The 23,287-nt window shown below is 44.4% G+C and overlaps 1 non-coding gene and 1 pseudogene across 1 annotated transcript; one reads left to right on the top strand and one right to left on the bottom strand.

Moving 5' to 3' along the window:
• Positions 1-605: 605 nt before the first annotated feature.
• LOC120695370 lies at positions 606-19,580 on the top strand (annotated as a pseudogene).
• On the bottom strand, positions 8,260-8,366 carry LOC120696325. The gene has a single exon (XR_005684102.1). It is a non-coding gene; the product is annotated as a small nucleolar RNA R71 (small nucleolar RNA).
• Positions 19,581-23,287: the final 3,707 nt, after the last annotated feature.

Genomic DNA, 23,287 nt, shown 5'->3' with positions numbered 1-23,287 from the left:
TCCATGATGTGACTGAACAGTTAGTTGGTCGATCTCCAGCTCCCCACCGAGCCAATCAATCACCATCTCCTGCTCGGCGCGCGCCGGGCGGCGAAGAACCGGTGGTCCGGGTGGTCCGCGCGCAGGAGCCTGGTCCAGGCGTCGGCGGCCTGCGCGAGGGACGCCGCCAGCTGCCGGTCGCGCCACCCCGGCGTCCACGCCGCGCCCTTCAGCTTGTACGACGCCATCGCGAACGTCGGGAGCCACATCGCCGTCACGGGCGCCGCGCACGCGGTGGCCGGGGCCGTCGGTTTGGGGCCCTGCTGCTGGCCGGCGCCTGAATTAACTACATGAGAAACGTGACTAGTCCTTGTTCAGAGAAAGCGAGGAAACGTAGGCAATTAGCGACTCCGACTTGTGTGCTACTGGTGCTGAGGTGAGCACTGAGTGCAGCAGAGTGACGGGTAGGCGCGGCGGGGCGTCGAGGTCGAACTGTCTCGTGCGTGCACGTGCGGCCCGTTCCCGGGAGCGTGCGTAGTTGCATGACAGTTACAGGCTGCTAGCAGGCTGTGTCGCGACTCACGAGTGAATGAATGAGTAGGTGCAGGCTCTCCGTTTGCTAAGCCATGGCGTCACCGGTGACGACCGACGACGCGCCGCGCCGCCTGTCGCTGCAATGGGAGGCGGTCCGCCCCGCTGCCGGACGACCGGTCCTCCAGGGGCCATAACGTAATTTTTCGCGAAATTTTTTACAGATAAGCCCCTGCCGCCCGGCAGCGGGGCGGCCGGGGTATATTCCTGTAAATTTGGATTATGAAAATATATTTTTGTAAAAAATGAAAATAAAAAATATAAAAATAAAAAAAAACCGCTGCATTTGAGCTCCAAGAGATTGATTACCCAACCCATCAAAAGCCTTGAGCCCAGCTAGCTTTCTCGTGCTGTGCAAACTGCAAATGCGGCCCAGTTTATCCTTTATTTTTGTCGTCAATATTTGCTTGTACAGGTGTGTCTAATTTTCAAGAAAATTTGTTTATCCTTTATTTTTGTCGTCAATTTTGCTTGTACAGGTGTGTCTGATTTTCAAGAAATTAAATTTCCTAGATTTTCCACCGTACATTTGTTTCCCGAAACACACGATCCAGTTGTTTCAAAACCCAAGTACACTTTTTTTATTGATCAATTGCGTTAGCAATATTTTCACTGAGAGTTTCACTTCTATATCCTGCTATTTAGATCAATAGCTTCATGGCCATTCCTTGTCAACTCTAGCTTGCGATGCCACTATCAACAATACGCGGTATTGCTCTCCTGTCTAGACTCTCTTTTACTGATCAATTATGTTAAGACCATCTCCAGTGATAGTTTTACTGATCAATTATGATATAAGACCATTTCCAGTGAGAGTTTTATAGAGGTGATATTACCTCATCAGATGGGAGTGAAACTGAGGAGGGAGCCGGGGGGGGGGGGGGGGGGGGGGGGGCTGTGTTTCATCTTCGGGCTTTGCTACGGTACACCAAAGTGACTGTGGACCGTTGATCTAATATCATATTACCTTTTAGGAGGTAATAGTTTTAATATTTAGTTTATATATTTTAAAATAAAAAATAGAGAATCAGAACTAACTTGCATGCAAATTAGTTGAGATCTTATATTTATGTTTTTTTCATGTGATGTGCCGGTCATAAACATTATATTAGTTGATGAGATCTCAAATTTGTTTAACTTTAACGTGAACAAAAGCAAACGTGAGGTGTGTGGTCACACTTTGAAAAAAAACATGTTCGTGACAATAATATGTATACGTGACAAACTTGACCAGAAAAAATATTTTTACAACAATATTGTGGCAGGTGCCTATAACTTTTGTAGCATGCATGACAGCTACACATATGTATCATGACATAATAATATAGTGGTAGGACTTTTTTTTTGAGTTATTAGTGGTAGGACTTGGTCTAACGCGACATGCCTGTAACGAATGACTTGAAAAAAAACAGAGAGATGTATGCAGCGTTTATTTTCTATAGTGTGACATAAATACATGTGCACATGTTATTGCTATGTTTGTGCGGGAGGTGCTATGTTTTTCAACTATTATAGAAAAATTTTCTAAACTCTAACGAGACTAATATTTCTACAAATTTTTTCCACACACGTGCATGTATGATTTAGGTGAAAGAGCCTGCATGCATGATTAGAAAACGTTGGAGTTCCATGATTTTCGGATCTGCAATTCTGCATGCATGCATGCAAGATAAATAAGCACGAATATTTTTATGTTTAAGATGGATTTAATCCTTAAAAATTCAATGGCTCATATTTATTTGACCTCTTACCTCCTAAGAGGTAAATGGAGTACCGTAGTATTGCCCTTCATCTTCACACGTTTCATCAATTCTCATTGGTCACATAGATGAACAATCAAATGATTTTCTCATTTATGAAACCGTAAAATGAAACATTGATTTGATAGATAGACCTTGTTTCATTCATTCGCTAAAAAAATTCTTAGATGATGTCAATTTAGGAAACCACGTAAGGAAACCTTGTAGTGAGGTTGTGAGAATGGCCTAAGATAAAATATAATACTATAGCAAGAGTGAATTGGTTATAATAATTACCCCGTGGAAGTACACGGATGTAGACTTGATTGTGACTTAGGATGAAGTAATAGAGTATGGACTTCATAATTAACCTAAGCAATATTGAATAAGATAAATGCAACCACCAACCAATGAATAATTCCGTACAAGGAGTAAAATGATAGTCAAATGCGGCAATTATAATTTCCTAACGTGCGTCATGGTCTTGCAATTTTTTCACAACAAGTAATTGACACAATGCTAAGACTGATCTAAGGGATCAGGTATGAAATTTAGTACATCTTAAGCCCCAGCTTGCCACCTTATAATCTTGCAAAGCCTCCAATTCAGCTCATCTAAAACCGTCACCCCACTTGATGGAGCTTCCAACATGTGCCGCGTTCCTCGCCATCGTCCTTGGCCTAGCTCTTTTCCTCTCAACCTTCCTCTTACACAGCCACCATCGCCGCCTCCGCGCCTACAACCTCCCGCCGGGTCCCAAACCATGGCCTGTCATTGGCAACATTGACCTCATGGGCGAGCTGCCCCACCACTCCATCCACGAGCTCTCCAAGCGCTACGGCCCGCTCATGCAGCTCCGGTTCGGGTCGTTGCCTGTCGTCATCACCGCGTCCGCCGAGATGGCCAAGCACATCCTCAAGACCAACGACGCGGCGTTCTCCGACCGGCCGAGGTTTGCGGTCGGCAAGTACACCGCCTATGACTGCCGCGACATCTTGTGGTCCTCCTACGGCTCGTACTTGCGTCAGGCACGCAGGATTTGCACCTCCGAGCTCTTCAGCGCCAAGCGGCTCGAGTCCTTCAAGCACATCCGCGACGAGGAGGTGCGCGTCGTGCTACGAGACCTGCGCAGAGCGTCCGGGTGCGTCGTGCGGCTTAGGGACCACCTGCAGATGCTGACGCTCGCGTGATCTCGCGCATAGTTCTGGGCAGGAAGTACGCCGAGGCGGATCTTGCGGCGGCCGTTAACGGCGAGGGGGGCTCACCGCCGGTGATAACGTCTGCCGACTTTAGGGAGATGGTGGATGAGTTCTTCGTGCTTCACGGTGTATTTAACATTGGCGATTTCATCCCCTGGTTAGACTGGCTGGACCTGTAGGGCTACGTGAGGAGGATGAAGGCGATGAGCGCCACGTTTGATCGATTCCTGGAGCATGTCCTGGACGTGCACAACGAGCGCCGGCGACTCCAGGGGGAGAGGTTCGTGGCGATGAGCGCTACGTTTAATAGGGGGGACTTTAACCTCATTAGGAGTGTAGCTGACAAAAACAATGAAAATATTAATTTTCATTGGGTAGAGACTTTTAATGATTGGGCTAACTCTTGGGGCTGGAAGAGCTTAAAATTCCAAACAGATTCTTTACATGGACTAACAACCAGGACCAGTCTACTATGGCTGTCCTTGACAGGGTTTTTTCCTCCACTGATATGGAGGCCCACTTCCCAAGACTAAATACCAAAAACCTTCCCAGACTGGGGAGTGATCATGTTCCCATCCTAGTGGACTTTGGCCTACAAATTGAACCCAAACCTTTCCTTTTTCGTTTTGAAAATGGTGGTTGCAAAGGGATGATTTCTCTGACATTGTTAAGAAAGTCTGGGAAACTCCCTATTCTCTTTCTGATCCAATTGATGTGTGGCAGTTTAAACTAAGGTTACTGAGGAAAAAAATTAAGGGCTGGGCTTGGAATATCAATGCCGAAATTAAAAAGAAGAAAAGTGCCTTGCTTGAAGAATTTGACATCCTAGATGTGTTCTCTGAACACAATCAGCTCAATGACTCTAAAAAAACAAGGATGAATGAAATTCAACATGAATTAGAAAACATTTGGTGTATAGAGGAATCCAAGGCAAAGCAGAAGTCGAGAGATAGGAATATTCTGGAAGGAGACCGTAATACGGCTTATTTCCAGGCAGTTGCCAACCAAAGAAAAAGAAAGAAAACCATTTCCTCTCTTAAGGGGCCAAATGGTGAAACTAATAACAACAAGGAGATGCTACAATTGGTTGTTGACTTTTATAAAAAACCTTTTTGGTTTTGAGGAAAAGTTAGATACCCATTTAAGTGACCACTTTTGGGATATAGGAGAAAAACTGACACAGGAGGAAAACAATATCCTGGAAGAGCCTTTCTCTAAACAGGAAATCAAAGAGGCTGTTTTTAGCTCCTACTCTGATGGTGCCCCAGGCCCAGATGGTTTCTCTTTTATTTTTGACCAAAGATTCTGGGAGACTATTAAGTCTGACTTAATGAATATAGTGAGTGGTTTTGAGAATGACAATGTTAACATTGCCATGCTCAACTATGTTATGCTGACCCTAATCCCAAAAGAGGCTGAAGCCACTGAGCTAAGGAAATTCAGACCTATTGCTCTAATTAATTACAGTTTCAAAATCATCAGTAAAGCTCTTAACAATTGGCTGATTAGGATCTGTGATAGACTGATTTCATCAAACCAAACTGCCTTTATAGAAGGTAGATACATTCTTGAAAGTGTCGTAGCAGCCCATGAAATTATTCATGAGGTGGTCAAGAAAAAGGAGGCTGGTCTAATTCTTAAACTTGACTATGAAAAGGCCTATGATAATGTTAATTGGGATTTCCTTGAGGAGGTCCTTATATCTAGAGGCTTTGGTGTAAAGTGGACTAATTGGATTAAAAAAATAACAAAAGGAGGATCTATGTGTATAAGATTGAATGATGAAAACAGTAGTTACTTTTTGGCAGGGAAGGGTCTCAGACAAGGAGACTCCCTCTCCCCCCCCCCTTCTCTTCAACCATGTGGTGGATGTTTTTACCAAAATGCTAATTAAGGCAGCAAACTTAGGCCTTATTGAAGGGCTACTTACAAATGGCTTTGAGGGTGGGGTGGTTAGCCTGCAATACGCAGACGACACCCTTGTGTTCCTTAAAAATGATGTCACCAAGGCTCGTCCATTTCAAATGGCTCTTGGCTTGTTTTGAAAATCTCTCGGGTATGAGAGTCAATTATAGCAAGAGTGACCTGCTGACCTTAGGGATCTCTGAAGAGGAAGATAACAAGTATGTTAGACTTTTTTGCTGCAGTCTTGGTAAATTCCCAATCAAATACCTTGGGGTTCCCCTTCACTACACTAATCTGAAAAGGGGAGACATCCAGCCAGTTGTGGACAAGCTGATTAAAAGGATTGCTGGTTGGAGGGGGAGACTTTTATCTCCAGCAGGAAAGCATACTTTACTAAAATCCTGCCTAGCAAGTATACCTATATACCTTCTCTCAGTTATAAAATTCCCTAAGTGGGCCATTGAGAACATTAATTCCCAAATGGCAAACTTTCTGTGGAATGATGCTGAAAACAAAAGCAAATACCACCTATCTAATTGGAAAAGCTTGGCTCAGAAAAAAGAGTTTGGTGGTTGAGGTATCCCGGATTTGAGGGATCTTAACCTTTGTTTGCTAGCATCCTGGATTAACAGATATCACCTTAGTGACCATGTTATTGTTGACGCTCACTAACGATCATTTTCTGGCGTCAACTTGATCAGAAAATCATGAGAGTTTGCATTTCTTACAACGCATCTTTATCCAATAAAGTCCCTAAACCACACTTCACCTTCTAGAAAATGCAAGTTGTGTTTTTGAGCTAATATGCAGGTTGCAAGCACACTTTGGCTCGACATAAAATCACAGAAAATATCAGAGCGACGATTCAGGCTCATTTAGACCAAGTGTAGCCCAAGAACCACACCAAAATCAGTCAAGACAAGGCAAGCCCCAGCATTCAGACAAGAGGAGGCCCAAGACAGCCCGTTGGAAGAAGCTGGGGGCGGTTGGCGGCCCGGGCAGGTCGACCGACCTACCTAGTCGGCCGAACTGGCCCGTGGGCCCCACAGCCTCAACTTCAACATGTGTCACCACCTCACTGGTTGCTCAAGTCGGTTCTGCAAGATCTCACCCGTGGCTCCTTGCTATAAATACAGGGGGAGTAGAGATTATGACACACACACACCACTTCCTCTCCTCTCTTGCACTTCTTGCATAGTCTTTAGGCTTAGTGGAGTTTATGAGAAGTCTAGGAGTCTTCGAGTCACCGGACCTGCTCGAGAGTCTGGTATGGGTTCATCTCTAGCTCTCTCTTGTAATATTCGGTTGTTTGTAATAGAATTAGACTATGGTTACCGATATCTGCTTGAAGTATGTTCTGAGCTATCGGATATATGCTTCTTGATATGGTTGCGTTATTATTCAATGCTTGCATTGCATGATCGCCCTGTGCTTGAGATGGTTATCGTATCATTCTTATAACTCTATCAACTGCTCTAGTATTCGTATGTTTGCTCTAGTGTGATGTCTGTCCATCCGGACGGTGGGGGCTTCGCGCGGGACACTAGAGTATCCCTTACTAGTGTAGACATGGTGTCTAGATTAGCTAAGAGTTGCTGGATGTCAACTATACCCACAATTTGTAGAGTTAGCCGGCAGGTGGTGACAGCCCTGTCCGAGCCCGAGTAATTCTCCACGTTCGGTATGGGGGGTAGGAGGTACATAAAGCCGCCAGAGTGTACGGGCTCCTCCCATTGTTTCGATAGCGGTCTCCCTGTTGTGTAGTTTAATCTCTAACGATCTAACCAATGAGATAGTATAGATATAGCTAGCCTTGCACAGTTGACTCGAGCTCTGACTTCTGCCTTGCTCCCGACCTAGAGCGCCTTTTATCTTTTCTTTTGTTTATTTATCCAAGAGGGTAGTTTGTGTGTGTATCACACTACCTCCTACCATGTTATATATCTTACCCCCTGTTTATGCATGAGAATATTCAATCTAGATAAAGTTCATTAACTAGTCTATATCTCTTCACTCACCGCCTTCCCTGCGGAAATATAAATGACACCCCGGTATACTCCCAGGTAAAATACTGTAGCGGTATTCCATGCGCTTGCGGATTTATTCATGGTTCATGAAATACTGCCACCCCAAAATTGGCACCTGCGGGCGTCATCGCTGCTTTCCCGGTGGTGACGTTGGTAGGCGCCAACAAGCATTTTTGGCGCCGTTGCCGGGGAAGGCACAGATTGAAGTATACAGACAAAGTTATGAACAAAATCGAAATTGGTATTCGCTTGCTAAACAGGCTAACTTGGCTTTGTTTTCTTGTCTTTATTGATATGAAAGCAGGGTAGTGTATGACCGGTTTCGACTTGCCGCAAAAGTTTCATTCCGATCTAGAGTCACTCTTGAGGAGGACGCGAGCTCGTCTCGTATCACCTCATAGATCACTCTCGACAGCCGAACTAGTCATTGCATCGTCGTCAGCTCCTAGAGCTATGGCCCAGAAGACACTCCATGATTACTCTGCTCCGTCTGCTAACCAGGTCCCTACCGAGCCCAAGGTTAACACCGGACGGGAAAATTTTGAGATCAAGACAGTTCTTATTACGATGGTGCTGGCCAGCCCTTTCTGTGGCAAGGCCAATGAGGATGCCAGCGCTCATCTCCAGCAGTTCCTGGAGCTCTGCAGTACTTTTGTTATCAAGGGTGTATTGCAAGATGCAATCCGGCTCCGTCTGTTTCCGTTCTCTCTCTTGGGGAGAGCGAAGCACTGGTTTTATGCTAACAAGGCTGCTGTGGACACTTGGGACAAATGTGCCAAGGCGTTCCTCTCGAAGTTCTTTCCGACGGGCAAAACCAATGCCCTTCATGGACGAATTTCGAACTTTCAGCAGGCATCAAATGAGTCAATTCCTGAAGCTTGGGAGAGACTTTAGGAGTACATTCTAGCGTGTCCGCACCATGGAATGGACAATTGGCTTATTCCACAGAACTTCTACAACGGGTTGACACATTCATCCCGTGATCATGTGGATGCCGCTGCGGGTGGAGCTTTCTTCTCGCTGACCATTGAAAGAGCTACATCATTGATCGAGAAGATAGTTTCCAACCAAGGTTGGAGCGATGATCGCCTCCAACCGCGCCAGCGAGGTATGCACTCCGTCAAGGAGGCCGACATGCTCGCTATGAAGATTGATCTCGTCCTCAAGAAATTTGAGGATTATTCCCAAGATAAGGCTCAAATGCAAACACTTCAAGTCTTGAAAATTCGCATGACGTACGAGGTCTGTGGGAATGTTGGACATTCGAGCAACAACTGCCAAGAAACCCAAGAGGAAGCTTTATTCCTCAATGGCAACAATGGGCTTCGTCCACAAGGAGGTCAGGGGTGGAATCAACCACGCCCATACTATCAAGGAGGTAATGGAAATTTAAATTCTTTCAGTCCTTACCAACCTACCTTGAGAGATCTTGTCGACGGCCAAGCGAAGATCAATGAGTCCCTTCAGAAGAAGTTGGCCGCTATAGACAAATCTATGGAGACCATCCATGCCAAGATGGACGGATTGTCCACCGCTATGAAGAACCAGCTGAGTTTCAATAAGGCGCTAGAAACTCAATTGGCTCAGCTAGCTGCTGCTACACCTGCTGCTGAACTAGGGAAGATTCAGGGGCAACCCGAATCAACTCTAGAAAGCGTTAATGTCATCAATGCTATGTGGAAAGAGCCACTTAACAGGACACCCCTCAGCTATGCAGAGAAGCTCACACGCCCAAGAAGTGGTGCATGGGGCGAGTTAGTAGCCACAATATGAGAAAATCCCAGAACCCCAGTGATCAGCTGCTCAATCTTCGATTGTGAATTTGATCACGCACTTTGTGACCTTGGAGCCAGCGTCAACATCATGCCCATGGTAACATTCGAAAGGTTAGGCTATCCATCAATTTCCCCTACCACTATGTGTGTTCAGCTGGCGGATTCCATGATAAGATATCCAGAAGGAGTTGTGGAAAGGTTAATGGTAAAAGTCAAGAATACCTACATATTGGTGGACTTCGTAGTCCTCGATATGGAAGGAGATCTTGGGATTCCGCTCATACTTGGGCGACCATTCCTCAAGGATACAAACACCAGAATTGATGTAGGGATAGGAAGAATCAGCCTCCGCATCATGGGAAAGACCATGAAATTCAAGTTTGAAAATAAGAGGGAGGTATTCCTGATTCATGAGGATAGTGAGAAACAAGGGTTATGGGCAGAACCCGGTTGGGATGGTCAAGATTATCGCTCCCCTTCCAAGCTAGCTTGGGAGGATTGGGAGATTCATACTCCACCAACCGAGCCAGTGGAAGACGTCTAGAAGATCTCTGATTTCATCACCAATACAGTGTGAGAAGATCTAGAAATCGTCTATCCTACATCCGAGGATCCTATTCCTGCGCCGTCTACGCCATCAAAGAAGACCAAGAATGTATGGCGCAAGAAGAACAAGACGTCATCGACCGCTACTACTTCTCCAGGTACGGACGAAACGACCTCAGCCTGATCAGGTATGGAGAAAGGTCCTGCTTTTCGGACCCTAAACCAAGAGCTAGCTTGGGGGAGGTTCCCTCCCCTAAGTCAACTGTATCCCTTTACTTGCTTTGAATAAAATTTGATAAAAAAACTTTCAAAACAAAATAAATATTTACTGCTTTATTTCCCTTTTTCATCATGCGTGGTAAGAATGTTTTAACTCCTTATGATAAGTTAAAAGGATGAGTTTTGCTTTGTTCTACCATATCTGTTGTGCCTAGTTTGAAAATAAGAGCTATCTTGAGTTTAAATCTGTTGGTTATACAAATATCTTGCTGATGAACCTAAAAGTTCCGTGGGTTGCATATGCTTGATCCAAGTCTGAGTTGTTGTGAGTATAAATATGGTAAATAAGGTTGTACAAGTTTGTTCTAGTGATGCTTGAAGTCTGGAGTTTTTTTCAAAAATCTAAAAAGGCAAGTTCCCCAGTGATATGCAATGTCCTACCAGAGCCATATGTCATACTCCATAAAAAAACCTCACACATATGTTGCTTGATGTTCTGTTGAGTTTTGTCAAATTGTGTGACCCTAGTGAGATGCTTTTCATGCTTTCTCGATCATAAGCACGTACACGACCCATCCATTTGCTACATTCCTACACTGGGAATTAGCACCTTCATCCATCCACTCCACATTAATAAATGCTCCATGTCTTTGTGATCTCTCTCGTAGAATATCCCTGAAAATAAAATAAAGTCAGATTATGGTTGCCCCAAAAAGACAAAAGATGACATGCCAAAGAAGCATGACCCAAAAAAAAAGAGAGAGAAAAAAAAGGGGTAGCCATGTCTCAAAAAAAAGAGACAAGGGATGATTCAAGAGAGAAAGCCATTACCTCAAGGAGTAAGTCACATCCATCCATCCATCTATCCACTCATACACCTGCACTCTTTGATCGAGATTGCATGACTTGTTTCTCCATGGATCCTCTCTTTGACTTTACAATATATGGAATGCAAGTATGCCCTATTCTTATCCCACTTTGAGCTCCATAAAGGCTTTGTAGTAGTAGGAAAGAGCGGAAGCAGATACTACCCTGGTAAGGAAAAACATCTTTCGAAAATATCTTTCGAAAAGTATCTCCAGATGGATTGCAGATCTATGAGCAAATAAGTACTTCTCTATGCACCGTTCTAACTCTCAACAACCCAAGACAAGGAGACAGCTAAAAAACTGTAGGAATATGGGGTAGCAAAAACAAAATTTTTCTACCACATAAACCAAGATTACTGCAGTTATAGATCACGGCATTACCACTAGACGCGCGATTGCGGAACTTCTGTAGCACGTCGGTGTAGTGCAGATGGAAGCCGGCAGTGCAGTTGCGTGAACCTCCTCACGAACGGCTCGTCCTTGTGCAGCAAGCGCAGCACCTCCATGAAGTCCACACGTACGAGAAGAAGCTTCGCACTCCGGATTGCTAGATCCACGAGAACGAACTAGGGCTAGATGCACGAGGAGGAGGAACAGGGAGGGGGTGCGACTGTAGCGTGCCGTTACTGTTCACGGTACTGTCCATCCGCGTGAATAGTAGCAAGGGTTAGGGTTTTTGGGCACCCCCCCTCTGTTTATATAGCCCCTTAGGTGGGCTGCCTTGGGCCCCACCTTAGGCGCCCCCTTTTGGGTCTAAAACGCCCATTAGTGCACCTAAGCCTAGTCTAATTCGGATCTCATCCTTATCAGGCTTATTTCCCTTAAGTGTGTGACCCTATGGGCTCACATGCGAATAGACATGGCCTGAGTACTCTTACTCGGCCCAATAGTAGACAGTGGCCTCTAGCAAGAAATGTCAACTACTATATGCACGCAAAGATCATATCAGATGAGCCGCCACAATATCATATACATGCTGTTCCCTTTGCCTCACGATATTTGGTCTAGTTTAAAGCCGACCACTCTTTCTCGATCCTATGATTCGGAATACTTGGTTAACTCTTAACCCCAGCATGGCCATGCATTTCCTGATCCGAATCACTCGAGGGGCCCAGAGATATCTCTCTCTTGTAGAGAGGGGCAAATCCCATCTTGACCGACTATGTCTCACAGCATGCTTCTTGACAAACCCGAAAGCCACCTTTATGACTACCCTGTTACGGTGCAGCATTTGATGGCTCCTAAGTAAGTCGGCTCACATCTTGAGTACATACGAAAATCTCAGGTCTTAGGACACAGTGTACATATTGTGTAATGAGAAGTCATCATCTTGTGTTGGGTCAGTTCAGTCTCATGTCTCACATGAGCCCACATTATTAGTTTGACATCCCCATGTCCATGACTTGTGAAACGTAGTCAATCAACTAATACATGTGCTAGTCTAATATTCATGTGTGTCCTCACATGAACTCCGACTAGGAACATTTTAGAATATTCATACAAGTATAGAGTTTCACAAATACTTCACACAAGCATTAATCAATACAAGTTATCATCCATGAATATTCAAGGTACTCTTTATTAACCATGAATACAAGGAAATATGATTGCCTCTAGGGCATATTTCCAACAGTCTCCCACTTGTACTAGAGTCAATCCAGAATGTATCTAATACCCATTGCTCTTGTGTGCCTCTCATGCTTGGGCTGTGGAAGGGGTTTTTTCAACGGATCTGAAATGTTCAGGTCCGTGTCTATTTTGCATATCTTGATCTCACCCCGATCGATGAACTCTCGAATGAGATGAAATCGCCGCATAACGTGTTTGCTCTTCTGGTGATTCCTTGGCTCCTTGGCTTGCGTAATGGCTCCACTGTTGTCATAGTAGAGACCCAGCGGGCTAGAGGCATTAGGAAACACACCAAGCTCAATAAGGAACTTCCTTATCCAAACACCTTCCTTCGCAGCTTCCGAAGCTGCGATGTACTCGGCCTCTGTCGTAGAATCGGCCACCGTCTCCTGCTTAGAACTCTTCCAGGTAACAGCACCACCATTTATTGTGAACACATAATCTGATTGGGACTTTGAATCATCTTTGTCAGTTTGGAAGCTAGCGTCGGTGTAACCCGTTACAACGAGCTCTTCCTCACCTCCATAGACCAAAAACGCATTCTGAGTTCTTCTTAAGTACTTAAGAATGTTATTCACAACTGCCCAGTGACTCTCACCCGGATCAGACTGGTATCTGCTCGTAACACTTAGAGCATAAGAAACATCTAGGCGTGTACTTATCATTGCATGCATGATAGATCCAATTGCTGAGGCATATGGAACTTTGCTCATGCGCTCTCGCTCATCAGTCGTCGTAGGACACTGAGTCTTGCTAAGATGTATGCCATGTGACATAGGCAAGAACCCTTTCTTTGCCTCTTCCATGTTGAACCGCTTCAACACTTTGTCAATGTAAGTATCTTGGCTTAATCCTATAAGCCTCTTTGATCTCTCTCTATAGATCTTGATGCCCAGTATGTATGCTACTTCTCCTAAATCCTTCATCAAAAAACTATTTTTCAATGAAGTCTTTACGAACTCAAGCATAGGAATATTATTTTCAATCAGTAGTATGTCATATCTACATACAAGATTAGAAATGCAACATAGCTCCCACTTTGCTTCTTATAAACACAAGCTTCTTCTTCGTTTTTAATGAAGCCAAACCCTTTGACTACTTCATCAAAATGAATATTCCAACTCCGAGATGCTTGCTTTAATCCATAAATGGATTTTTGAAGCTTGCATATCTTTCCAGCCTTGGTCGGATCGACAAAACCCTCGGGCTGCATCATATACACGTCCTCGGTCAGATTTCCATTGAGGAAAGCTGTTTTGACATCCATATGCCATATTTCATAATCAAAATATGCAGCAATAGCTAGAATAATCTGAACAGATTTAAGCATCGCTACGGGCGAGAAAGTCTCGTCATAGTCAACTCCTTGAACTTGTCAAAAACCTTTTGCGACAAGCCGAGCTTTATAGATGTGAATATTTCCATCCATATCTTTCTTCTTCTTATAGATCCATTTGCACTCTATGGTTCTCACACCATCAGGCGGGTCTATCAAGTTCCAAACTTGATTTTCCTTCATGGATTCTATTTCGGATTTCATGGCATCTTGCCATCTCTCGGAGTCAGGGTCTGCCATCGCCTCTGCATATGTCGCAGACTCATCATTGTCTAACAATAATAATTCCCGCGTTGCGCGGAGCCTTGCTGACCTTCGTGGTTGCGGAGGTGCTTCTATTGCCATAGGCATCTCAACTTGTTCAGCTACATTAGCGTCACTTGTAGAGTCTTGTCCTATTGGCTCATCTCGAACTTCTTCGAGTTGCACCATTCTTCCATTTTTCTCTCCTTTGAGAAACTCCTTTTCTAGGAAAACTCCGTTCCGAGCGACAAACACTTTGCCCTCAGTTTGATTGTAGAAGTAATACCCTAAGGTCTCCTTTGGGTATCCCACGAATATGCACTTATCCAATTTGGGTGCAAGCTTGTCAGACTGGAGTCGTTTGACAAATGCTTCACAACCCAAAATTTTAGAAAAGACAAACTGAGAGTCTTGCCAGTCCATATCTCATATGGTGTCTTGTCTACAGATTTTGACGGCACCCTGTTCAGTGTGAAAGCTGCTGTTTCTAGAGGGTAACCCCAAAATGACAATGGTAAGTCCAATTGGCTCATCATTGATCGAACCATGTTCAACAGTGTTCGATTACGTCACTCGGAAACCCCGTTCCTTTGAGGCGTTCCAGGCGGCGTAAGTTGTGGAACAATTCCGCAACTCTTCAAATGATCGCTAAATTCGTGACTCAGATATTCGCCCCCACGATCAGATCGCTTGGCTTTAATCTTCTTGCCACGCTGATTTTCAACTTCGTTATAAAATTCCTTGAACTTTTCAAAGGTTTCAGACTTATGCCTCATCAAGTAGACATAGCCATATCTACTTAAGTCATCAGTAAAAGTAATGAAGTATTGATATCCTCCTCTGGCATGTAGGTAGGATTCAAATCATTTAGCCGAGGCCTTTTAGCACTTATATTACAGACAAGAGAATCATCAAGATTTAAAATAAATAGCCCATTCTTAATGGACGCCAAAGTCACAAACATATTATTCTTAGAGATCACACAACCATTGTTTTCACTCGCAAAAGAATAACCGTCCTTCATCAAACATGAAGGAGACACAATGTTTCGACTCAAACTAGAAACAAAATAACAATTATTAAGCTCCAAGACAAATCCTGATGGTAGGTGAAGTTGCATCATCCCGACGGCCATAGCAGCAACTCTTGCATTATTGGCGACGCGGAAGTCAACTTCTCCTCTTTCAACGCTTCTACTCTTTGTTAGTCCTTGTATCGAATTGCATATGTGAGCAACCGATCCAGTATCAAATACCCAAGAATTAACATAAGAGTCAGCGAGAAATATTTCTGTAATATGAACAACAAGCGTACCTGAAGTGGAAGAACGATTCTTCAACGAGACTAGGTACAGCTTGCAGTTCCTCTTCCAGTGTCCTGGCTGGTGACAATGAAAGCACTCCTTGTCTGCAGCTGGTCCAGGTTTAGTCTTGGGTGTAGGGTTTGGCTTGGGGTTCGCAACCTTAGCCTTGCCCTTCTTCTTCTTCCAAGAAGAACTTTTCTTCTTGAAAGTAGGCTTATTCTGGACAGCCATCACATGGCCGACACATGTGCTTTTCTTGATGTCACTCTCTGCCGTTTTGAGCATGCCGCACAACTCATTCAAGCCCTTCTCAGCCCCGTGCATGTGGTAGTTCGAGACGAAATTTCCATAGTTCGGAGGCAAAGAGGCAAGAATGAAGTCAGTGGCCAACTCTTAGCCAAGTGGGAAGCCTAGCTTCTCCAACCTCTGTGTGTAACCAACCATCTTGATTACATGCGGCCCTACTGGTGACGGGTTATCTAGAACATCTTCCTTGTTAGCTGCCCTGAGAACAATTCTCAAGTTGCGGATCCAATCCGCGTAGTTTGTCTCATTCAATTTGTTGCTCTCAAGTACGGAACGTAAAGCAAAAGGTTGGTTTTGGGCCATTGATCTACAAATAAATAATAATACAAAATACTAAGACAAAAGTATTCATGATGGAGTAAACGACATTAAACAATTTAATAGAATTTACTCCCACTAAAATCAATATCCCTCTGTTGATTCTTAGTGATTCAAGACCCACAACTAACACGTTCACTAGTGAGCTTTTGCAACACCGCTAGAAGACGAGTTAGATCGGTAAACAACTCTTGCTAATCATATCTCATATGACTCTTGTTGTTGGGTGACATCTCCATGTCTCGCTCCCAACCTTTATGCCCCAAGGTCCTTAACCGTTAAGATGACCTTGTCAAGCTCACCAACCCTTTATGCGTGCATGTATCCGATACAGCCTGTCTAGTCAAGGAAAACCAGTGGCGCCCTAATTTCATAGACCCACCACCAATCGTACAAGACATGGGACAGTGCAAGGTTTAGTTGGTAGGGCATGGTAGCTCGAAATTTGTGAGGGATCGTTCTACTTCTACTATGACGCACGTAGTAGTAAAACATCAAGAACGGCAAGCACATAATTGTGAATCAGTATGGCCCTTGTTCTCATCGTGATCTCCATCTCCATAGAACTTGTTCGCCATGTAGATCTCCATCTTCATGGAACTTTTTCATCATGTTGATCTCCATCTCCATGTACATGTGCACCATTCTTCATGTGATGAAAACTCCAAGAACTAGAACATGCTATTACACCTAATAGCTAGTAAATAAAATTACATTCACGACTTGGATCATCACAGATTGGCATGCAGGCCATTACATCAAATGCAACAATTCATATGGCTCCGGCCGAATTATCATAATCACGACACGTAGGTCATGAAATAATTACACACATGCATCACATACACATAGGGGCCATACCGATCACAAAACCTGCAAAACAGAGTTATGCGATTCCGACGTTCGAACTTAAATCGCCGAAAAGTCTATCTTCTGGGCTGAATTTCGCAAATCTAAATATCGCGAAAACAAGACTAATGTTCTGAACCAATTCTAACTTTTTCTGTAGATACAAATCGATATAAAATTCGCCTCAATCCGAGTTCGTATGCAAAAGTTATGACTGTTTTACAGTAAAACACGCTTTTGCAAGAAAACGGAATTCGCAGTAGATCCAATCTACTGCCCTATGCATCTCATGCATCTGGCTTATGCCCTAAGTTTCGATTCGACCAATCACATTGATCTCCAACCGTAGCGACCGGGTTTATGTGCATCACTTAACTCCGATGGCGGAAAACCGACCGGTAGGAGTATGTCGTTGCACAACCTTCGCAGCTAGTTTACGAAACTAGGTCATAAATCGATCTGAAACTACGCATATCTCCATATGCACATATCCGAATCTATAACGAGACAGCACTGGCTCTTGTACCGCTGTAGGAATATGGGGTAGCAAAAACAAAAATTTTCTACCACATAAACCAGGATTACTGCAGTTATAGATCACGGGATTACCACTAGACGCGCGGTTGCGGAACTTCTGTAGCGCGTCGGTGTAGTGCAAATGGAAGCTGGCAGTGTAGTTGCGTGAACCTCCTCTCGAACGGCTCGTCCTTGTGCAGCAGATGCGGCACCTCCAAGGTATCCACACGTCCGGGAAGAAGCGTCGCGATCCGGACTGCTAGGTCCGCAAAGGCGACCTAGGGCTTGGGCGCGAAGGAGGGGCGGCACTGTAACCGTCAATAGTAAAGGTCTAAGGTTTAGGCGTCCCCCTTCCCTCTGTTTATATAGCCCCTTAGGTGGGCTGCCTTGGGCCCCACCTTGGGCACCCCCTTTTGCGCCGAAAAGGCCCATTAGTGCACCTAAGCCCAGTCTAATTCGGATCTCATCCTTATCAGGCTTCTTTCCCTTAAGTGTGTGACCCTATGGGCTCATATGCGAATAGACATGGCCCGAGTACTCTTACTCGGCCCAATAGTAGACAGTGGCCTCTAGTAAGACATGTCAACTCCTATACGCACACAAAGATCATATCAGACGAGCCGCCACAATATCATATACATGTTGTTCCCTTTGACTCACGATATTTGGTCTTGCTTGAAGCCGACCACTCTTTCTCGATCCTATGATTCAGAATCCTTGGTTAACTCTTAACCCTAGCATGGCCATGCATTTCTTGATCTGAATCACTCGAGGGGCCCAGAGATATCTCTCTTTTGTAGAGAGGGGCAAATCCCATCTTGACCGACTATGTCTCACAGCATGCTTCTTGACAGACCTGAAAACCACCTTTATAACTACCCAGTTACAGTGCAGCGTTTGATGTCTTCTAAGTAAGTCGGTTCACATCTTGAGTACATACGACGATCTCAGGTCTTAGGACACAGCGTACATATTGTGTAATGAGAAGTCATCATCTCGTGTTGGGTCAGTTCAATCTCATGTCTCACATGAGCCTACATTATTAGTTTGACATCTCCATGTCCATGACTTGTGAAACGTAGTCAATCAACTAATACATGTGCTAGTCTAATATTCAGGTGTGTCCTCACATGAACTCCGACTAGGAACATTTTAGAATATTCATACAAGTATAGAGTTTCACAAATACTTCACATAACCATTAATCAATACAAGTTGTCATCCATGAATATTCAAGGTACACTTTATTAACCATGAATACAAGGAAATATGATTGCCTCTAGAGCATATTTCCAACAATAACACCATGTGACAAGTTTATAGACCTAAAAATAATTTTAGAAATATATTTTGAGAGATTAGGGACCTATGTGACACCTTGAAACAAGTTCAGGAATCTGAAAATGTATTTTAAGAGTTTAGAGATCTAGATGACACACCAAAACAAATTTACGGAGCACTGGTGTACTTTACTCTTTTATTAGAATATATTCATCAATAAATCATAGAATGGTCAACTAATACTAAAGATTATGAAAAGCAAAATGGCCGTTTAATTGCCAACAATGAAATTCTCTTATATGGCGCAGGATCTAATCATCGGAGCCACACATACCTCTGCAAACACCATGGAGTGGGCTCTCTCCGAGCTCCTCAAGAACCCCAAGATCTTAGCGAAGGCCATCCAGGAGCTGAACCATGTCATTGGGCTCAACCGTTTGGTCACGGAAGAGGACCTCCCACACCTCCCCTACATTGAGGCTGTCCTTAAGGAGACAATGCGCATTCACCCTCCCGCGCCGATGCTGGCTCCCCACCAGGCCCGTGAAGACACATGCGTGAATGGCTACGACATCCTCGCGGGCACGACCGTGTTCATCAACGTGTGGGGCATCGGTCATGACCCCGTGCTATGGGACGCGCCCGAGGAGTTCCGGACTGAGAGGTTCCTCGAGAGCAAGATCGACATGAGGGGCCACGACTTCGAGCTGATGCCATTCAGGTCTGGCCAGCGAATGTGCCCCAGATACAGCCTTGCGGTGAAGGTGATGATGTTGGGGCTTGCCAACCTGGTTCATGGCTTTGTGTGGAGGCTTCCGGAAGGCGTGACAGTGGAGGAACTAAGCATGGAGGAGACCTTCCTGCTTGCGGTGCCGCGAAAGTTCCCACTTGAGGCAACGGTCGAACCCAGGTTGCCAGCCCGCCTCTATATGAGTGCCTCATGTCCTTAGGTATGTTGGCATGTATGTCTGGGAAGTGGAGCACATGATTGTTCAAGCTCTTGGAATCAGAAGGCAATGTTGTGTCTCATGTCGAGATCAATGGGATTCCATACTGTTGACGCAAAAATCAATACACTGGAAGTCACTCGAATGTGAGACGTCCTTGATCAACTTGAAAGAACTCATCGAAAAGAAAAAGAAAAGGCGAAATTGCCGAAAAAGTGCAAGGGAATTGTAAAGCTTTGTTGTATTGGATGTGTATCAAGTTCTTCCAGTCCCTTACAGCTGATATATATAGGCTAGCGCTATCAAGTCCTAGCCGATTACGGCAAACATTACTTGACTAAAAAGAAAAGACTTCCTAATTTAAACTATACTAAAATATTACAACCGAATCATCAGAATCTTCATAGAATCTGGACTTCTTTTCTCTTCTTGATTTATCGGCAACTCCTTATCGGCCGAGCATCAGAGCGAGCGGATCAGCATCTCCAAAGAATATTCCTCCAGTCTATCGGACGGACTCCATCGGCCGATTCCCACCCTGTACGTCCTTTGGTTTCTTTAAAATTGGCAACATTCTGTTCATTAAAATCACCTTCCTTGACACATGTCAAAAAACAGTATCAACACATGCCCCCCAGTTTCGGAGTAATTTATTCGTTGCTCCAAAATTAACTCCAATCATGATTACCAACGTTCGAATAGACCTTTGTCTTCCAAACAGACGGCGCGTCAAATCTCCATTTTACCCTTCAAGCAAAGGTTATAAATATCTCCGTCTTCCCCTTCGTTGGCACTTTTCCTGTAGCACCTACCTGCTTCATCTCTCACCCAAGAACAAACTAGTTCCGCCACCATCTGCGCAGCCAAAACATCCTCCTAGGGTTCGAGGATTCAGGTTCAAGAACCACCCATTCCAGCAATGGCATCCATCTCCGAGATCCCAGAGGTACGTTTTCCTTTCTCATCTGCGTCTTTACTTTCTACTTTTCCTCCAATTTCTTCATTCGCATCTCTTATTTCTGCCTTCATTTTCAGAATCTTAGGAGCAATGCAATCATTCCGCTAGAAAACCAATCTAGCATGGTCTGCTTAGGTCCGATGGGCAAACCAGATCCCGCCAATATAATCAATCTAGAGACCAGCAGGTTTCCACTCAAATCATCCGACATGAATCTGGATTGGTCTCAGGCCTTCAAATCTTGGTCGAGCGATACCCCTAATGGAGAAATTGGTTCCGTAGAGTAGCTACTGCTCAGAGAGCAAACTGGGAACAAGATGACATTAGCCAACGCCTGAACTTATCTTTATCTGAGATGGTCAGGAACGAGTTGATGCTCATATCGGCTTCTTTCTTTTTGTCCGATGCCATCAACACATTCATGTTTAATCATTGACCAATGACACCCACCCTGATGGATGTCATAATGCTCACTGGCTTGAACATCCATGCTTCTGATAGGCCTTTCCAACTATTAGAAAAGGCTTCCTTCAAAATTGAAATAAAGAATATTGGCGGATGGAAAGGATACATCAGCAAAAATATAAAAACTGGATCAGTATCCCTCAGAGAACACACTGCCTTCCACAACATGTGATTGGAAAAATTCATCTTCTGTGGCAAGACAGTAGGCCCAACAAGTAACAACCTCAAGCTGGCTGAAGCTCTAGCCGAAAGGCGTTTAGTTCCTCTTGACAAACACCTCCTAGGAGCAGTCTATCACCTGCTCCACCAAGTATCATCTCGGCTATGAAAGAATCAACCAATCACCAAACTCGGGGACCCTTGGTGGTTCATTCAGTTGTGGCTTCATATGTATATGCACAAGACAATGATAGTAGATCTGTCAGAAATGAAATTCCCATTAGAAGAATTTTCTGAAGAAGAAGAAATGACCACCGCCGATGCACTTCCTTTGGCGAAGCTGCTATAATGATTGCCAATGATCCCAAGACCCTTGGCATTACTGATTTCTTCAAATGCTTCTACCATGGATTTGCTGAAAATTCAACCATCTGGTTTGCATACCACGATGAGAACACCAGTTATGAGAATCCTTTCAAATTCCAGCTTGATTCCTGGAAGACTGATGAAGAAGCCACAAAAATCATGAAGGAGATAATTTACCCGAGGATTCTGCCAGCCAATTTCACATTTGACAAAGAAACTCCCAGCTATGAGTTTTACAACCCATCAGTCGCAGCCAGACAACTGGGATTTGGCCAAGTGCCACCACTCCCTTTCTTTGCAGGCAAAGTTCAGTTCAGGGGAAACATCGGCTGTGCTCTCTCGTATGATCGGTTGCAAGATCTGGAGCCTGATGTTGACATGGCACTCTTGGCCGATTGGCAAGCTGTCCTCTTTGTAAATACCCCTTTTACCCAATGGTGGTCTGAATGGCAGGAGCATCTTTTCTGTAAATCTGTCATTCTACACTGCACTGCTCTGAATGACAACCATCAAGCGGAAAATGAGGTATAAATCACATCAATCTTCACAATATCTCTGAGCATCTCCCGTCTGCACTTTTTAACCATTACTCCCTGCAGGATGATGATCGAGATCCTCCAACAATCAGCAGAAGCGGTCAGCCGATCAACTACGCCCTGCCAGCCGATAAGCCTAATATCGACTATGGTGCTCCAACTCTGACAGATGTGGCCACTAGGAGAAAATATAAGTTGTCCTACATCAAAGTGACAACTTACAAGAAGAAGAAGAAGTCTCCAGGCCAATCTTCAGCAGCAGCAGCATCTCAAATAGATGATTCAGCAAATCCTCCCTCTCCTCCTTCAGAAGGTAAGAAATCATGAACCCATTGTGATTTTCTTCCATCTGAACAATAAATATATCTTCATTTCGTGATCAAGATGCCCCTGAAGACCAATCTGGAGGAGAAGAAGATTTTCGGAGAACACTCCCTCGCACACCATCAACCATTCAGGTATTCATTTAGCAGATAACCAAAACTCCTTCATGACCCTGAACCTCATCATCGTTTTTTCTACTTTCTTCAGGTGCAGCATTCACCTCCAACTCCCAAGAAATCCAGAGCAGACTCTCCACTGATACAGGTATAATTTCAGAGCTTGCTTATAATTACATTCCGCATATTTCTGACAATCATCCTTCAGCTTGCCAACCATGCATTATCTGGATTGTCTGGCCAGCCAAACACTGCAATTCCAGCCTCCTCATTGCGGCCCTCTGTCCCTGCGGGATCCAACTTCGATGAGATACGTCTGAAGCAAGTAAGTATCTTTCCTTTCTGCCGATTTCACCATATCTTTTGTCTCTATTGGCCACCTTAACTCTTATTCTCCTTTCAGCCACGAGAATCCCCAGACAACAGCTTGTTTTCCTTCCAGATTGCAGCCATCTCCCAGGAAGAAGGAGAGGAAACAACATCAGCCGACTTGACTGCATTATCTGATGAAGCCAAAGCCAAACTCCAAGAAACACTCCAGTTTCTAAACAAGACATCAGTCAACTAGTCAAAAATACTCAGCCAATCCGTGCTATCTTGGAAGAACTGGAAGGCAAACTCCCAGAAGCGATCGAAGAGGCATTAACTCCTGCAGCCTTCATTGAGAGCCATCGCATGCAAGTTCTCAAGGCTCAGAAACAAATCGCCGATCGCCTTCAGCAGGAGGAGATTGTCAAACAAAGGGATAGCTCCAAAGCTCTAGCAGAATCAACCGTCGATGAAATC

This window comes from Panicum virgatum, chromosome 2K (assembly GCF_016808335.1).
Source record: "Panicum virgatum strain AP13 chromosome 2K, P.virgatum_v5, whole genome shotgun sequence".
Taxonomy (NCBI): domain Eukaryota; kingdom Viridiplantae; phylum Streptophyta; class Magnoliopsida; order Poales; family Poaceae; genus Panicum; species Panicum virgatum.
This window is presented reverse-complemented; position numbering and strand designations above follow the sequence as displayed.